The sequence below is a fragment of the Capra hircus genome, chromosome 1 (assembly GCF_001704415.2).
Source record: "Capra hircus breed San Clemente chromosome 1, ASM170441v1, whole genome shotgun sequence".
In the NCBI taxonomy this organism is placed as follows: domain Eukaryota; kingdom Metazoa; phylum Chordata; class Mammalia; order Artiodactyla; family Bovidae; genus Capra; species Capra hircus.
Genome location: NC_030808.1, coordinates 31,906,516 through 31,926,992, shown reverse-complemented (window position 1 = coordinate 31,926,992; position 20,477 = coordinate 31,906,516). Strand labels below are relative to the sequence as shown.

Here is a 20,477-nt window from a genome sequence, read left to right as displayed (position 1 = left end):
AGAACAACAGCAAGGAAGAGGATTAGATCTGATCAGAATAAAATGTCTGAATTTTTTTGTGACAGTAACTAACCTGGGAAGAAAGGATTATGCAAAGTACATTAAGAGGACACTGGGACTATCCCAAGAAATTTTGATTCTAATATAACTGAGAATGTTGATTTTTTTTTTCCTTCATTTATTATGGGCAGGTCTCTACTAGACATATATTCACCTTGGTTTAAGAGAACATTAGTTATGGCTGAACACTCTGATTCCTCACTCCATCTGGACAATTTAATGAGCAGGCTCCCTTTTTCAAGACCAAATGAGATAATGCATGCAAATCACTTTGAAGAACATAAAGTGCTTTACAAATGCAAAGTATTATTACTTTGAGATAAGTAATTAGAGCTTTTAGTAATAAAGAAGTACCACTTGGCAACATTAATATATGAATGATAGTTCTTTAGAAATGACCTTCTAATCAGCTGGGCACACACTTAGTTGTATAGTAAAATAAGTCATATTGTCTCACATTCCTGATGAGAATTCAAGAAATTTTATAAGAACAAGATACGTCAGACTATAAATATATACTGCCTTGTATTTTTCACTGAACATCTACAACCCTAGAATATAGTCATTAAGCAAATCATTCATAAATATTTGCTACTAACTACTTAAAATATGTGTAATGCTACTGATTTTCCAGTAGTCATGTATGGATGTGAGAGTTGGACTGTAAAGAAAGCTGAGAACAAAAGAATTGATGCTCTTGAACTGTGGTGTTGGAGAAGACTCCTGAGAGTCCCTCGGACTGATAGGAGATCCAACCAGTCTATCCTTAAGGAGATCAGTCCTGGATGTTCATTGGAAGGACTGATGCTGAAATTGAAACTCCAATACTTTGGCCACCTGATGCAAAGAGCTGACTCATTTGAAAAGATCCTGATGCTGGTAAAGATTGAGGGCAGGAGAAGGACGGGATGACAGAGGATGAGATGGTTGGATGGCATCACTGACTCAATGGATATAAGATTGAGTAAACTCTGGGAGTGGGTGATGGTCAGAGAGGCCTGGCGTGCTGCAGTCAATGGGGTCACAGAGAGTCAGACATGATTGAGAGACTGAACTGAACTGAACGCTACTGAAAAGCAGTGGAAATAACACAAATATTTTATAAGAGAAAGCTTATCTGTTTAATTCAATTTACTTTTTTAAAACTCAAAATCTCTCTAATTATATGTTTATTTGTGAATTTGAGTGACAGTGCAAGCCTATTTTTCTTTCTAAATGGGTACATTTCCTTTTTTTTAATTTTAGTCTTACTATTGATGTTGCAATAAACAAATACTTGAATTATTTTCTTTCATTTATAAAGTAATTTTTGATCACATGTTTTGAGTATATTCTAAATAAAATGAAGTGATTGGTATGTAGTAATTTCAGATCTTATGAAGAATTACACATAATGAATTGAATCTCTAGGGAAATAAAAAAAAGAAATAACTATAGGAGAATTGGAATATTATCACTAACAATAATATCTTTTTGTGAATGGTCACCTAGACTTAAAGCGTCAGAAGCAGAATTCTGTAAAAGTTTATGTAGGATGTAACTTTATGACCAAAATATAATGATAATATTTACAAATATATCTACAACAACAATATAATGTTAAAACCCAGGTATCTCCTGAGGTAAAGAGTCAACTCAAAATTCAGAGGGTGAAAATCTCAATATCAAAAGACCCCTAATAAGTTTTAATCTTTTCAAAATGTGTTCAATATTTTATAATTTAATTATTTCTTATATGAATATCTTAAAAAGATATGTGTTCATCTTTTTAAATTTAAACAGTTGATATACAATGTTATGTTAGTTTCAGATGTATTATACAGTGATCTGACACTTGCATGCATTATGAGATGATCACCACAATCCCTGGTAACCACTAGTCCCTAATACTGTAATACTAAATTATTATGACATTATAGACCATATCCCTCATGCTCTATTGTATAACCCTGTGGTTTGTTTACTTTATAACTATATGTCTGTACCTCTTAATCCTCTCTACCTACTTTACCTCCCTCCTTCCTATCCAAATTTACCCCAGCACTCCTTTGTTCTCTTTTTTCCCCATGAATTTGTCATTTTTTTTGTTTTGATTCTTAAATTCCATATATAAATGAGATAATATTTTATTTCTCTTTCTCTAACTTATTTCACTTAAATGAAAAAGTGGACTGGAATGGGTGAATTTAACTCAGATGATTCTTATATCTACTACTGTGGGCAAGAATCCCTTAGAAGGAGTACCCATCACAGGCAACAAAAGAGTCCAAAATGTAGTACTTGGATGCAGTCTCAAAAACAACAGAAGGATCTCTGTTCGTTTCCAAAGCAAACCATTCAATATCATGGTAATCCAAGTCTATGCCCCAACCAGTAATGCTGAAGAAGCTGAAGTTGAATGGTTCTATGAAGACCTACAAGACCTTCTAGAATTAAAACCTAAAAAAGATGTCCTTTTCATTATAGGGGACTGGAATGCAAAAGAAAGAAGTCAAGAAACACCTGGAGTAACAGGCAAATTGGTCTTGGAGTACAGAATGAAGCAGGGCAAAGGCTAATAAAGTTCTGCCAAGAGAACACACTGGTCATAGCAAACACCCTCTTCCAACAACACAGAAGACTCTACACATGGACAGCACCAGATGGTCAACAGTGAAATTAGATTAATTATATTCTTTGCAGCCAAAGATGGAGAAGCTCTATACAGTCAGCAAAAACAATACTGGGAGCTGACTGTGGCTCAGATCATGGACTTCTTATTGCCAAATTCAGACTGAAATTGGAGAAAGTAGGGAAAACCACTAGACTATTCAGTTATGACCTAAAACAAATCCCTAATGATTATATGGTGGAAGTTACAAATAGATTTAAGGGAAAAGATTTGATAGACAGAGTACCTGATGAACTATGGACAGAGGTTAGTGACATTGTACAGGAGACATGGATCAAGACCCTCCCCAAGAAAAAGAAATGGAAAAAAAGCAAAATGGCTGTCTGAGGAGGCCTTACAAATAGCTGTGAAAAGAAGAGAAGCAAAAAGCAAAGGAGAAAAGAAAAGCTATACTCATTTGAATGCAGAGTTCCAAAGACGAGCAAGCAGAAATAAGAAAGCCTTCCTAAGTGAGCAATGAAAAGAAATCGAGGAAAGCAATAGAATGGGAAAGAATAGAGATCTCCTCAAGAAAATCAGAGATACCAAGGGAACATATCATGCAAAGATGGGCTCAATAACTGACAGAAATGGTATGGACCTAACAGAAGCAGAAGATATTAAGAAGAGGTGGCAAGAACACAGAAGAACTGTACAAAAAAGATCTTCATGACCCAGATAACCATGATGGTGTGATCACACCTAAAGACAGACATTCTGGAATGTGAAGTCAAGAGGGCCTTGGGAAGCATCACTATGAAGAACAGTAGTGGAGGTGATGGAATTCCAGTTGAGCTATTTCAAATGCTAAAAGATGATGCTGTGAAAGGGCTGCCCTCAATATGCCAGCAAATTGGGAAAACTCAGCAGTGGACACAGGACTGGAAAAGGTCAGTTTTCATTCCAATCACTAAGAAAGGCAAGGCCAAAGAATGCTCAAACTACTGCACAATTGCACTCATCTCACACTCTAGCATATTAATGCTCAAAACTCTAAAAGCTAGGCTTCAACAATACATGAACCATGAAATTCCAGATGCTCAAGATGGATTTAGAAAAGGCAGAGGAACCAGAGATCAAATTGCCAACATCTGCTCGGTCGTCAAAAATGCAAGAGTTCCAGAAAAACCATCTATTTCTACTTTATTGACTATGCCAAAGCCTTTGACTGTGTAGATCACAATAAACAGGAAAATTCTTAAGGAGATGGGAATACTAGACCATCTGATGTGCCTCTTGAGAAATATGTATAGAAGTCAGGAAGCAACAGTTAGAATTGGACATGGAACAACAGACTGGTTCCAAATAGGAAAAGGAGTATGTCAAGGCTGTATATTGTCACCCTGCTTAGTTAACTCATATGCAGAGTACATCGTGAGAAACACTGGGCAGGATGAAGCACAAGCTGGAATCAAGATTGCTGGGAGAAATAATATCCTCCAATATGCGGATAACACCACCCTTAAGGCAGAAAATGAACTAAAGAGCCTCTTAATGAAACTGAAAGAGGAGAGTGGAAAAGTTGGTTTAAAGCTCAACATTCAGAAAACGAAGATCATGGCATCTGGTCCCATCACTTCATGGGAAATAGATGGGGAAACAGTGGAAACAGTGACAGACTTTATTTTGGGGGGCTCCAAAATCACTGCATATGGTGACTGCAGCCATGATATTAAAAGACGGTTGCCGCATGGAAGAAAAGTTATGATCAACCTACACAGCATATTAAAAAGCAATGACATTACTTTGTCAACAAAGGTCCATCTAGTCAAGGCTATGGTTTTTCCAGTAGTCATGTATGGATGTGAGAGTTGGACTATAGAGAAAGTTGAATGCCGAAGAATTGATGCTTTTGAACTGTGGTGTTGGGGAAGACTCTTGAGAGTCCCTTGGACTGCAACAAAATCCAACCAGTCAATCATGAAGAAAATTAATTCTGAAAGTTTATTGGAAGGATTGATGTTGAAGCTGAAACTCCAATACTTTGGCCACCTGATGTGAACAGCTGACTCATTGGAAAAGTCCCTGATGCTGGGAAAGACTGAAGGCGAGAGGAGAAGGGGATGACAGAAGATGAGATAGTTGGATGGCATACCCGACTCAATGGACATGAGTTTGAGTAAACTCTGGTAGTTGATGACCGACAGGGAGTCCTGGCATGCTGCAGTCCATGGGGTTGCAGAGAGTCAGACATGACTCAGTGACTGAACTGAACTGAACTGAACTGATTTCACTTAGCATACTATTATCTACACCCATCCATCTTGTAACAAAAGGCAAAATAACACTTTTGATGGCTGAGTAATATTCCATTGTGCATATATACCACTTCTTTTTTATCTGTCCATCTATCCCTTGATATTAAGGTGACTTCTAAATCTTGGCTATTGTAAATAATGCTGCAGTGGACACTACTGTGCATATATCTTTTTAAAATAGTACTTTTGCCTTTTTCAGGTCAATACCTAGACATGAAATTGCTGGATCATATGGCAAATATCTATTCTATAGTGGCTGCTTCAATTTTCAATTCTGCTTTTCTACAGATATGTGAAAGAGTCAGACAAGACTGAGAGACTTTCACTTTCACTATGGGCTTCCCTTGTGGCTCAGCTGGTAAAGAATCTGCCTGCAATGCGGGAGACTGGAGTTTGATCCCTGAGTTGGGAAGATCCCTTGGAGACGGGAAAGACTACCCACTCCAGTATTCTGGCCTGAAGAATTCCATGGACTGTATAGTCCTTAGGGTCACAAAGAGTCGAACACAACTGAGTGACTTTTACTTTCATAGATATGTGGTAGTCTTAATACATGGTTTAAAGGCTCAGTAAAATAAAGAAGTGAATATATCTTTGTAAACCTAAGAAATGTATTTCATGATGTTTCTTTAAACAATGTTTTATATTTTCAGAATAAAATCAAGCTTTTTCAAAATGGAGATTATATAGCAATACGATACTTTTAACCTTTATGAAAACACAATACCCTCCATATTAAAAACAAGAAACAAATAACAACAAAATTCTGAGCAAGTGTAATAACAAAAAGAAATGCCTAGAACTTAACAGGAGAAAAAATGGAGAACTTAAATTATAGTAATTTGATTTCCTATAACATATCTTTATCTAGGCAGTAAAGAAGTCCATGTAAAAAAGTTTTATACCACAGAAGTTTATACTACTTCATGAGAATATATAGAAAAATCTTTATATAAAGACTCTTCTGATTCTAAATTTTATATAAGAAACATTCATATTGAATTTTGATTTCTTTAAACAGAAAAAAAAAAAAAAAACTAAGGGATGTTATCATGGGCATGCAGCTGTCCTATTATTATCAACTGAATCACCTTTCACAAGACTCTCAAAATAAAGATATAGAGAGGGAGATTGTATTGTGATTTTTTTCAAGTAAATTTATTGTATGCTGGTTCTGGATAGAGGACATAACTTTAGCTTTTCCTCCATATTTTAAAATGAATATTCTTATTGATAATCTACATGTGCCAAAAGATAAATTATCATTCAAGTTTTAGTGATATTATCTAGTGGTATTATTAACCTAAATTATCCTATCACCTATGTTTTGTTCACTAACTGAACATTTAAGTTATGATTACTGCTCGTTCTTAAACAATAAATAACATCAACTGGTTGATATTATCCTAAGGGTCTATTTCATAAGCCAAGTTCATTTTGATTGAAAATTTTATTTTAATTGATGAAAAAATATTTTAAGAATCTAAATTATCTTGATTATTACATTTCAACTTTAAGCTTTCTTTTAAAAATATGTGTCTAGAGTGTAATTTTCTCCAGAGTAAATCTTTTCATAAAGCCAGAATCTTCTCTGAAATCAAAGGCATGTCCTGTATTTCCTCAATAATGAATGCCTGTCCCCTCATCATCTAGGCTAATCTACTTTCTAATATTCTCTTATTTTCAAGCACTGAACTTCTGCTGATGTTATATGGAGGTCATACTCAAGTTTATTATACTTAATAAAATTTTATTGCTATTTTTCTGTCAGTCTCAAGAGTAAGTTAAACCTATACATTTATAATAAAACACATGGATGTCTAGGAACTAATTATCAAATAATAAAAGGGTTAAATCATAGCATTTACTTTTCTATATGTTCAAAATGTATACTACATTTGATTTTGATGCTTTAGACCCAAGTGTTTATAAATAAATATTGTGAGCACATTAGAATGATGACAAATTCTGAAATAATAGGTGTGTATATCTCCCAAAATAAAAATTGTCTACTAGGTATTCTCACAGTCTGAGAAAATAAACAATTTTGAAACAGCTTATTCTCAGAACTACCTGGTAATTTTGCCCCATTGAGAACGCTGTACCAAACTCAAACACAGCTTCCATATTACAAATATCCCTGGACCTTTCATTTTCTCATATAAATGCCTTCAAAATCAGAGCCATCAACCAAGTCTGATGAGATTGAATATATTACTAAAGTTGGTTTAAGTAAATATTTTATAGACAGAAACCATTATGTCAAAAGTTGGGATATAATGCACAAATACACATTTTGTTGAAGCAATTTTTATGGTTTTTAGAGATAATTTTCACAAATTATAGTAAATACATAATCTTATCATAAGTAGATCATTTCAAGAAATAACCTTTTCAATGTTTAAAAAAAATATTGCAAAGTAAAATAAAGCAAAAATAAAAATTTAAAAAAAATGCCAGATATATCAAGTCATAAAGGTAAACCAAGAGATAAATATTATTTAGTTACCCTCTATCTACTTCCTGGTGTAACAATATATTCAATAAAACAACAATATTAAATAGTTATTTAGACTTTTATCTAAAAGATTTATCATTATACTACCCTTAAATTTGCTAATAAAACTAATATCACATTTTATGAATGCTAGTAAACCAGAGGCAGACAAAGACAAGGAGAAGAAAAAATTCCTTACAAAATGGCTTCATACAATCAGGTTAGAAACCTCATCTAACCACACTATGAAGATTTCTCTGATATATATTTCTCTGGAATATATTCTTTAAATAATATAATATATTAATGCTACAATCAAATCTTAAAGATACTGATTCTTCAATTTTTAAAGTAGATTTTCAGCTCATAAATCTCAATGTACACTAATAACCTCCATCAGTGCAAGTAATCTGTAATAAAGAAGCCTTCCCTGACATTTGAGTTTTACTGTAAAAGCTGTTTTCTCTTTTGAAGTGATTCTTGAAGAATCACTTATTTAAAATACTTTTTATATGTTAGACCAAATCAGTCTTTTTTAAAAAATGACTGCAAAAGAAAATAATTCCCTAATTCTACAAAAATTTTTAATAAAATAATGTTTTTTCCCATAAAATTTTAAGAATAGAATGATTCATTCATTTTCTCTTAAAATCTTTGTTCTTAAACATTTTTCATTTGATTTATATTTAATATTACATTGGTTTAAAAATAAAATCCATCATATTTCCTAGGTTAAAAATCTAAATTCTAAAGGCTTCTTAGCAAAGCAGTCTTTATTTATAGACTTAATATAATTTTATTTTCCACAATTTTTATATAGACCTATCAGCGTTAATTGGTGAAACAGTCAAAATCACATCTCCATTTACGGTTTTCTGAAAAATCTTCCATCTAAGATAACATCCAGAACAAGTCATGGGTATTCAAATATAAAGCATCCTAATTTACTTATGTGTTAATTTGGAACAACGCAGTTTTAAAACTTAGAAGTAGAAAATATTCACCTCCTCAGTAGTCATGGGTCTAACTTAAATAGTTTTTAAATATTTGTTCATGACTTTCAGTAATAAGGTGCCACAACTCATTAATTTATATCTTTGCATGATTCAGCATCCAATCCAGTGCTTAAGTCAAGTTTGTTTCTTTACTTACCCACAGGACACCAATAAAAAAGCACATAATACTTCATATCCAGGAATTCTGATTTTAACCTTCAGTTACTCACCTATAAGAGAGATAGGGAAGAAAGGAAAGATAATGATTAGTATTTAAAATGTTTGATGTTTTGTTACACTCACAGAGCATCCATTATGATATAAAAGGATATTCCTTATTGCCTTGTAATTTGAGATAAACATACATATATATATATATATAGCTATTTATAGGACAATTTTGCAAAGTCAATTCCATTTGAGGATTTTGTAGTGTTAAGAGTTTAGGAAGGTCTTTCTTTTCTACATCAACTTCCTTGAAAAAAATTAGCTTTGGCAGGAAATAATCAACTTTGTCACCTGAACAAAGTATCTTAATGTTTCAAATGCATCACCTTAAACAATATTTTATTAAATTGCTTCATTAAAGCAAATGTTCTAGTCAAGCATTTGTTCACTGTCATTTAAGCTGTTGAGTGGGCTAGTTGACTTTTCCCTTTGGGCCCGTCCCTACACTCAAGGAAAGACAGGTGATCCCAAGGGAAGTTCAAACTTCACTTTTCTAGCCTCTGGAAGCTGAAGCACCACAAGTTTAAATCCTTCACTGGTCTGAGACCACACTATTTTCTTTCCAGAATACTTCCTATACCATTTATTTGTTCATACCATAAATAAGTGTTAAAATGATGAGGATGGTTTGAGCTGAAAAGTACAAAATTTGACATAACAAGTGAAAAATAACCTACAGAAATTATTAGTTTAATGCACATCCATTAAAATGAGGGTTCTACACCCTCCTAGAAAGTAGGAGGGTTTTGACAAACTGGTATGTTTTTAAGGTAAATTCTAGAGAGTTAGAGGTTTCTTTCCTCTAATTTAAATATTAACACAATATTTTATTTTAGCACTAATAAAAATCTATTGTATTTTTTAGAAAAAATAGCTACATTTCTTGAATTTATGATATGCCATCCCAGAAGATTTTCATAAACCCCATTGCAGTTAATTCTGACAATAACAAGAGATGTTATCATTTCTATTTCCAAATTAAGAAAATAAACAACAGTGGTATTAAATACTGGGACTAATATTAGAACCCAAAGTATTTTTCAAAAAAAGAAAAGATCCAAAGAATAGTAACTAATTATGCAACATTAATCACTTCTCAAATAACAACACTGATTATTAAAGACCAGAATTTTCAAAAGCTCCCCAAACACTCCACCATAAAATACATCTTTACCTCATGTTTATAAAAGGCATAGTACATGAAAACATAAAATTTGATGTCTTGATATTTTCAGTTCAGTCACTCAGTCGTGTCTGACTCTGATCCCATGGACTGCAGCACGCCAGGCTTCCTTGTCCATCACCAACTCCCGGAACTTACTCAAACTCATCTACTTAATTTTGTTTGTTTGCTTTGTTTTTTTGGCCACACCAAGCGCTTTGGAATCTTAGACAGGGATTGAAGCCAGGCCCTCAAAATTTAAATAACAGATTTCTAACCACTGGACTGCCAGGAAATTGTCATTTCCACTTTAGCTTTTAAGAAGCACAATGTTTCAAAAAAATGAAAGAAAAGTAAGAGAGAGAAAGACAAAGAATTAAGGTGGTAAGCAATTATCCTGAACTTGTACTATTATATACATGGTTATTATATAGAAATTAATTTAAACAATCAGAAAAACTTTTTAGTTGTTAGGTTGTGAGATGCTTTTTAAATCTGTTCAATTTTTCCATTATATGTAAAGAATGAAAAGTTGCCAACTGTAAGGGAACACAGATAAACATTCTGATACCTTTATTTGTAAAATGGAAATGTATTCATAAGTAAATTACTGTTTCTTAGAGGTTACTTTCAAACCACAAATCACTGAAATAGTGTGTTATTTAAGTATGTTTCTAATACATGCAGGTATATTTAAACCTAATAGATATTCATAATTATCAGTAGGAGTTGATTTCACCCTTCTGCATTCTCTTTATTCTGTCTGATCTAGTAGTTAAGAGCTGTGATGCTCTGGAATTTGGTTGGCCTGAGTTTGAATTCTACTCTCTGACCTTTGGTATTTGTGTGTCCTTGGGGAAACTAATAGTGCTAAGCCTCAAAATGGCTATAGTGGTGGTAATTAAAATTTGTTTTATAAATATTAGCTATGCACTCAAAAATAGTGCTTAAGGGCCTACTTAAAATGTTAGATTCTATATAAATATCTGGAGTTGCTTAGAGTCTAGTTCACAGTTTAAATTGTTTATGCTTGCAAAAAGTTCATCTCTTAAGAGAAGAGATTATCTATTGCTTGTTTCTATAACCCATCCTGGGAAAGAGTTCTCTATCAGCTGAGATTTTCAATTACACTTACATCAACCTCATCAGTGACTTTTCTCACACAGAATCCATCAATAGTTTGAAATCTATCAATACCTAGAAATACATCAATATGTGTGTAGAGAAAGAGCACACTTAAGTGGTAAACACAACTATTTTCATATTTTGCAATTAATTTAATCATTATAAATATCCTTTAAAAGTAAGCTTTAGAAAACTATGTGAGTGAAATATTTTAATATAATTATGAAACAAAAAATATCCAGCAAAATAGATATTTTTATTCAGTTATTCTGCTCACCTTGTATAATTGGTTATGCCTAGAAAGGACATCTTAATCTCTCTCTCACTTGTAAGAAATGTTACAGAAGTGAGAAAGAATAATAATTCCAATAATTAACATATGTAAGAACACCTGCGATGGTGTTTAATCCTTTGTAAGGAATAGCAGTAGGGAGTTCAATAGGAGTGAGTGCTACTATAGATAAATTATTACCTAGGTCAATTCTGAGTTGTACTTTTGCTCTCCCACTATGCCCAGGGAATGAATCATCTATCCTGAAAAATATTGTGAGGCAGCATAACAACAGAGACCTCCCAATGCCAGCCAGGCGTCAACTGGGTGACAGCAGGGTAGCAGTAGAACCTGACGTGGCTGGAGAGCAGATAACAGCAGAGGCAGGTCAGTTTACCCAGAAGAATCTACAAGGACAATCAAGCAAAATCTACCCAGAGCAAAAAAGAGCTATCAGCATGACTGCCTACAGGATCGACTTTTAGAAGTCCACTACACCCTCTTATATCACTAATTACCCACCAAAAAAATAATGAGATACTGTTACAGAGGCAAAGAAAGCAAAAGAGGAGGGAAAAGGAAAATGTCTGTAGAATTATATCAAGAAATTAGAGAATTTTACCATGGTGGGATGGTATGCAAAAATAACATATATTTGTAATGAAATTACAATGAAATTTTTAATACAATTTTGAAGACATTAATGAGATTATAAATGCCTATAAATATTATGCCAATTATTAAGATAAGAGCAAATTGAATAAAATATATGGCTTTTAATAGCATATAAATTTTGTGTTTTGCAGTTTATTATTCTAGAAATTGATAAACCTCACAATGGGCTGCTGTCTATGGGGTCACACAGAGTCGGACACATCTGAAGTGACTTAGCAGCAGCAGCAGCAGCACACCAAATTACAGTGTGGAGACATGACCAGCTTCTGAAAGACATCATTTGGGTGGTTTCCTTTTATTCCATTCCATTAGAATTAATCACTAAATAGAATTTAGGGTTGCACTACAAATGTTTTATCACTTGAACATAGACTCCAAGGCATAGAGGTCCCAGGAGGTCAAATGTCACCCAAACTTCCATGATGGCAAGAAACTGCTGATCAAAAAGCAATATAACAAACAATTGTGGTCAGAAAATGTTCAGTCTTATTATAGTGGAAATATCAAAGAGCCACTCACATGAAATATTCTATATTTGATTTCCTCTCAAAGTGGGATGTGACTATTTTTTCAGTTCAGAGATTTGGCCTCCATCTCACTTTTTTGTAGATTGTACAATAAGGAGAATGAGAGAAAGAGATGGAGACAGATTGATAGAAGCCACTAATAATAACTGAAACTGGAGAATTAATTTTTAAGAGAGAAAATGGCAACATGATTGCCATATCCAGTGGCTACCACACAGATAGAGCTCATTAGTTCAGACTAGTTTTTCAATTATTCCACTGAATAATTTTATTCCATTGTTATATTTTATTCAGTTAGCAGGAACAGCTCACTTTCCATTCACGGAGTTAACAGTTTATTACTTTCAATTGAACATGTTTGCAATGGCAAAAAAAACACTGAAATTACTGTTCCTGAGGACAGTTCTAGATAATATAAATTACCATCACTGGTCAGTATTTACTATATGTCCTATGTTTTTAGACACTTTAAGATGTCTGCAACACATGGGGCAGATTACATTCTTCTGTAGAGCAGTTTGCAACTTTCATGTCCACAGCACAGAAATGTATACATTTTTTTTTACAAACATAAAGTGATAGTTTATATTTTTAGTTTCAGAGCTAACAAAATATTTCACCTATTATATAGTTGACAATAGGGTTCACCCCTTGTATTGTAAAGGGTTGATGGATTTTGATAAATATGTAATGTCATATAACCACCATTATGGTATTATACAGAATAGTTTCAATGACCTATGCATTTTCCATATTCCATATATTCTGCCATTCTTCCCTCTCTCTAAACCCATGGCAACCACTAGTCTTTTTACTGTCTCTATAGTTTTGCCTATTTCAGAATACCATATAGTTGGATATAGATAGTGTATAGCATTTTCACTATATGAACTTTCACAATATAATCTGTATATTGTCACCCTGATTATTTAACTGATATGGAGAATACAGCATTCAAAATGCCAGGCTGGATGAAGCACAAGCGGAAATCAAGATTGCTAGGAGAAATATTAATAAGCTCAGGTAGGCAGATTATACCACCTTAAGGGAAGAAAGTGAAGAGGAATTAAAGTGCTTTTTGATGAAGGTGAAAGAGGAGAGTGACAAAGCTGACCTAAAACTCAACATTCAAAAAAGGAAGATCATTGCATCTGGTCTCATCACTTATTGGCAAATAGATGGTAAAACAATGGAAACAGTGACAGACTTTATTTTCTTGGACTCCAAAATCACTGCAAATGGTGACTACAGCCATGAAATTAAAAGACACGCTCCTTCAAAGAAAAGCTATGACAAACCTAGACAGTGTGTTAAAAAGCAGAGACATTATTTTGCCGACAAAGATCCATATGGTCAAAGCTAGGCTTTTACATTAGTCATGTACAGATGTGAGAGCTGGACAATACAAAAAGCTGAGGGCCAAAGAACTGATGACTTTGATTTACAAGCTGGAATCAAGATTGCCAGGAGAAACATCAACAACGTCAGATATGCAGATAATAATACTCTAGTAGAAGAAATCAAAGAACTAAAGAGTCTCTTGATGTCGGTGAAAGAGGAGTGAAAAAGCTGTCTTAAAACTCAACATTCAAAAAACAAGATCCTGGCATCCAGTCCCATCACTTCATGGCAAATGGATGGGGAAACAAGAGAAACAATGACAGACTTTGTTTTCTCAGGCTCCCAAACAAATATGGATGGTGAGAGCAACCATGAACTTAAAAGAGACTTGCTCCGAGGAAGAAAAACTTATGAGAAACACAGTGTATTAAAAGACAGAGATATCACATTGCGACAAAGGTCTGTCTAGTTAAAGCTATCATTTTTCCAGTAGTCACGTACTGATGTGAGAGTTGGAACATAAAGAAGGCTGAGCATCTAGGAATTAATGCTTTCAAATTGTGATCTGGAGAAGACTCTTGAGAGTCTCTCAGATAGCAAAGAGATCAAACCAGTCAATCCTGAATGAAATCAACCCTGAGTAGTCATTAGAAAGACTGATGCTGAAGCTGGAGCTCCAATACTTTTGTCCCTTGATGTTAAGTGTCAGGTCATTGGAAGACTGGTACTGGGAAAGACTGAAGGCAGGACAAGAATGGGACAACAAAGGATGAGATGGTTGGATGGCATCACTGACTTGATGGACATGAGTTTGAGCAGACCTTGGGAAACAGTGAAGGACAGGACATCCTGGCCTACTGCAGTCCATAGGGTCACAAAGAGTCGGACACGACTGAGTGACTGAACGACAATAGCCTTTTCAGACTAGCTTCTTTTATTTAGTAAGATGTACTTAATGTTTTGTCCACATCTTTTGTGGCTTGATAGCTCACATCTCAGTGTAGAATTATATGCCATTATATGGAAGTATCACAGCTCATACATTAACTATTGAAAGACATCTTGTTTTCTTACAATATTCAGCAATTATGAATAAACACTGGTACATAAGTTTTAGTGTACCATAAACTACCAAATAATTTGGGTAAATATATAGGTGCAATCACTGTGTTATTTGGTAAATCTGTGTTTAGCTTTGTAAGAAAAGGCCAACTTGGCTTCCAAAGTAGCTATAATATTGGCATTCCTACCAGCAATTAATGAGCGCTTTTGCTATTTCACATTTTGGCTAGCATTTGGCAAGGTCAGTGTTTTTGGTTTTAGTTTTCTTAAGAATGTGCAATGGTGGCTCATGTTGTTTTACTTTGCAATTTCCTAAAATAATACAGCAGATGTCCCTGGTGACTCAGTGGTAAAGAATCCACCTGCAATGCAGGAAACGTGGATTCTATCCCTGGGTTGGGAAGATCCCCTAGATAAAACCCACAGAGATACTGACTGTAATATCTTAGAGATCCTGATCTGTATTTGGCCATCCCTGAACTCATTTTCCTTTCTTTTCTTATACTCACCATTTTCTTTTTTTCCAACTTGGTCTGTTTTGATTATTCCATGTTTAAATACAGCCTGCACAATTCGCTAGAAATTAGAAAAGCAAGTAGCTATGGAAATCCAAAGTTGGGATACAGAATTATCATAAGTGATTTCACTATATAGCCTCTCCCTCACACAAATTAAGGATATTTCTCAAATAAAGAAAAATATGCATTTCATAGACAGAAAAGAGTTCCCTGATTTTATGAGTCAGATTGTTGTTGTTCAGTTGCTCAGTACTGTCCGACTTGTTGCAACCCCATAGACTTCAGCATGCCAGGTTTTCCTGTCCTTCACCATCTCCCAGAGTTTGCTCAAACTCATGTACACTGAGTTGGTATGCCATGCAACCATCTTGTCCTCCTGTCTTCAGTCTTTTCCAGCAGCAGGGTCTTTCCTAATGAGTCAGCTTTTTGCATCAAGTGGTCAAGTATTGGAATGTCAACTTCAGCATCACTCCTTCCAATGAATATTCAGGGTTGATCTCCTTTAGGATTGACTGGTTTGATCTCCTTGTAGTCCAAGGGACTCTCAAGTGTCTTCTCCAACAGCACAGTTCAAAAGGAGCAATTGTTTGGTGCTCAGCCTTCTTGATGATCCAACTCTTACATCCATACATGACTACTGGATTGTGATCTCCCAAATTCACTGGTTTAAATCCTAGCCCTTAGTAATTCAAGAGGTGATTGGATTTGTAGATACAGTTTTTAGAGGTAATTAAGGTAAAAATATATAATCAAATATAATTGGTGTACTTACAACAAAAATAAATTAGGATGGAGAAAACAAACAGACCTGAGGACACTTAGAAAGTAGGCATCTGCAATGCATGATAAGTCTCAGAAGAAACCAACCCTGCCGGAATTGTGTGAAAATTAACTTCTTCTGTTTAAGTAACTGAGTTTATGGTATTTTGTTATAGCACCCCTAGCAAATTAATATACCAAAATTCCTCATTTGTCTACCTATTAACAATCAGAAGATGACATGAGGCTAAGATTGTAAACCAAACAAACAAAAAACACCAACTCGTCCTTGTACTTAAAATATTTTTGAGGGTTATTCGGGATGCTTAATATCTTCCAATTTTCCCTATATGAGCAGTATGTGATAGTTAATACTGCTCTTAATGAGACGTAAAAATAAAGAACAGCAGTAGAAAGGGTTTTCTGAAGCATTTGATGGAGCTGTTCCTTTCCCTCTGCACCTGCTTAGTTAAGCTTTACAAGCACAAGTCTATTTGTTACATAGCTGGATAATGACTTAATTTGAATGAGTTAACAATTTCACACCTTCTAAGCATAAGGTGAATACTAAGTAAAATCGCTAATCTAATATCCTCACATAGGTCACTTTTATTACCTATAATGGAACAATGAGATAAACTTACACTTTCAAATTCAAACACTCGATTACTTGCACTAATGGAGGGGATAAGAAACATAGATAATCTGAGACAGTGTCATTTAGGCTTAGTTTTGGAATATGTCTTATATTTTTATTCCTTCATGTTTGGTAGTCTAAGAATCCACATCCATTCAAATAATGATGTTACAGTATTTAAAACAAATACCAGAATCTCTGAAGCCTACCACCATATACCTGTGCCTGAGATTTCTTTCTTGTTCAGAAAGCAATAGACAAATCCTGTAGGTTTTTGGAAAAGGGAATAAATCATGTAAGGTTTTTTGTTTTTGTTTTTTTTCCGTATGACACTTATCAGGCCAGGCCAGGGTGTGGGGAGGAGGATCTCCCATTATATTTCTATCACCTAATCTCTGCTACTCCCAGTCTGAATTGATTTCCCAGCATCCCAGTTACAGATGTGAGTTAAATATGGGGAAGGTCATTATTTTCTGAGACCCTAAAGTACTTCTCATCAGTTTAATAGTTTTACCTTAGGGGTTCATTATTAATGCTGAAAAATACTGGAGAGACTGCTTTCAAAGAGATAAAAGGCATGATTAGTAAGCTATAGTGGTAATAGGTAAAGCACATTGTAAATCTTTGGTACAACAAATATAGGATTCTGTTTCAGAACAGACCTTAAATCTCAACCCCAATATCTTCACAGAGTATCCATGGCAATCAATATAAAACACACTTCCTGTTCTGTCAATGCATACTTAGATCTATAAATGGTTTCTCACTGTACTTGACAGAAAAAAACCAAACTTTTCTATGGTGAATTTCTGCTTGATATGAACTCTGACTATCAGCAAACGAACTTAAAACATTTCACTAACATTTATTGATACCTTAGGTTCCAGATCCTCAGAAATGCAAATATGGGTGAGAGAGAAACCCAGACCCAATTATATTTTCCATACAGGATGAGGCAGTTGAAAAATAAAGGGTGATCATTCAAGAAAAAAATATTTTAAGTGAACTAGCAGTTTTGAAGAAGAAAAAAATACATTTTAAAATTTTATGAAAGAGGTGGCCTTAACAATTGTTCTAATAAATGATGCAGGAGTTAGCTATGTGTAGATAGAGAGGGTAATTTGAAGGCACAATGTGAATAAGAGTGGTGAGACCAAATAACTTAACTGTTTGATTTGGCTAGAGAGTAATAACAGACACTAGGAGAAGGCAATGGCAACCCACTCCAGTACTCTTGCCTCGAAAATCCCATGGACGGAGGAGCCTGGAAGGCTGAAGTCCATGGGATCGCTGAGAGTCGGACATGACTGAGTGACTTCACTTTCACTTTTCACTTTCATGCATTGGAGAAGGAAATGGCAACCCACTCCAGTGTTCCAGAGTTTCCCAGAGACAGGGGAGCCTGGTGGGCTGCCGTCTATGGGGTCGCACAGAGTCGGAGATGACTGAAGTGACTTAGCAGCAGCAGCAGCATTATGTAAGCAAAATACCATATTTTCATTGATGAGATGATATAGTTTTCATACTAACCAAATAAATTAGGTATTATTATCTCCAATTTATAGATGAGTAAACTGAATGAACCCACATATCCTGCATTGTAGGTGGATTCTGGCAGGTTACAGTCCATGAAGTGGCAAAAAGTGTTAGATACCACTTAGCAACTAGAAAACAACAAACAGAATGAAATGGAAAAAATCTGAGTAACCTATCAGTCCAGATCTTCCAGGAAGCAGATGCTGAGAAATGACTACGTGTGCAACAGATTTATGAGAGAAAACATCTCTGTTGCTATTGGTTAAAGATGTGAGGGCCAGTAGAACCTGGGACTGTCCAATTGTGAGACAGGCCTAATCCGAATGAAGGGGGAGGAAGAAGGAAGAAAAACTGAATGGAAACAATGAATGCAATGAAATTTCAAGGAAACTTTGGCAAAGCTATGTCGTATTCTTCAAGAGAATCACCTAGAGGATTCATGTGCCTTTCCAGATTGGACATGTCCTATCCCTGCCATATTGTTCAATAATGGGTTGGGAGCACCCAATTGGAAATACTGCTTCAACACCAACTACTGTGATGGATTTCAGAGCGCTGAACCTGGAGTGATAGGTCAATTAGCTCCTGTAGAGACCTGAAAGGAGTATTCTCAAGGTCACTACAGTAACAAACTGAACAAGGCACTAAACTGATATTTCAGCCAAGTCTATGCAATGAATTTAACCAAAATACAAAAGAAATACACACACAATTATGTGTACATTTTTTTATCTCATGGACTAAGTCTGTCAATAAGAATATGGCTTTTAAATACTCTTTTTTAACCATTAATTTAGTCATTTTACCATTAATTTAACAAATTGATTTCTTGTTAAATTTTCAACTTAGATTGCATTTACTAAGATTCTATAGTTTTGATTCTCGAATATTTTCAAATAGTAACAAAATTTCAGGTTTCAGATGTGTAGATTGACCTAGAGGTCAGTTAAGCCAAACCATTCGTGTTATAGATGAACTAATTCAGGCCATGGGAGATTTCATGCCTCACTCTGAATCACCAAAATGATTAGTGACAGTTGGGATTGAGTGCAGATGTCCTGACTCGTGTTTAAAGTGAGTCACCGTTATTTTTTCCTCTCATTTCTCCTCATTTATTCAGTTTTACTTTCCTTATATGTAATTACTTCTATCATAATATACTTATAAATTCATTTATCCTTATAAATTAGTGCCCTGGTTACTATTACATAAGAACCAGTATCCTTAAAGATACAGTATACTTTCCACGTTGTTGCTAAGTCACTAAGTCTCGTCTGATTCTGCGATTCCCTGTCATTCTCTATCTCCTGGAGTTTGTTCAAATTCATGTCCGTTGAGTTGGTGATGCTGTCTAAGGATCTCATACTCTTCCACTCCCTTCTCCTTTTGCCTTCAATCTTTCCTAACATGAGAGTCTTTTCCAATGATTCAGCTTTTTGCATCAGGTGGTCAAAGTATTGGAGCATCAGTGTTACTCTTCAATGTTTAAAGAATTTTCATAAAAACATGTAATCTGTGTGTTTTTTTTGGTTTAGTTATTGTTTGCTTCTCTATTTGACCAACAACTATGAGAAATTTAATTAAGTAAAAGTAATCTGATATATTAGCAATTAGCTTAATTTATTTATTTTTTTCATCGTTGTGACCAATCCAACTACTAGTGAAACACATGGCACCTCTTGAATTTGGCTTCAATTTTGCTAAATGAGCAAAACAAGAGATTAATAGCATATTTGGGGGGGTACTGAATTCTGTTTTAGAGCATAGTTTCAGGAAACCATGAGTGTAAATGAAACTGCCTGAAACTGCTACTATTTAACCATTTTGAACCTATAAGGCTTGCAGTTTCATAGATTTCAACTTAATAGATTTCTGTCTTGAACATTTGGAACACTGAAACATTTGGGGAAGTTTATCACAAGGAAATAGTTCAGTTATAAAATTCACAGAACATCAAAATCATTTAAGTCTATAGAGATTTCCTCATCCAATTCTTTATTCCAGGCATGAACTCTATAGTCTCCAAGGTAACTTGTGTCATCTGCTCTTTGAAGATATCTAACAAGAACAGCACATTTTAATTTCAGACAGCCACGATTTTCAGGGAATTCTATCTCACATTGAATTTTTTAGCAGTTTTACCCACTGCTCTTAGTTATTTCCTGTACTGTATAGA

At 34.6% G+C, this 20,477-nt stretch overlaps 1 protein-coding gene across 2 annotated transcripts in view; it reads right to left on the bottom strand.

Annotated features, from left to right (window-relative positions):
* The window catches only part of CADM2 (cell adhesion molecule 2), a 1,295,522-nt gene that overhangs the window by 971,040 nt on the left and 304,005 nt on the right, over window positions 1-20,477 (bottom strand). The gene's annotated exons all lie outside the window — the stretch shown is intronic.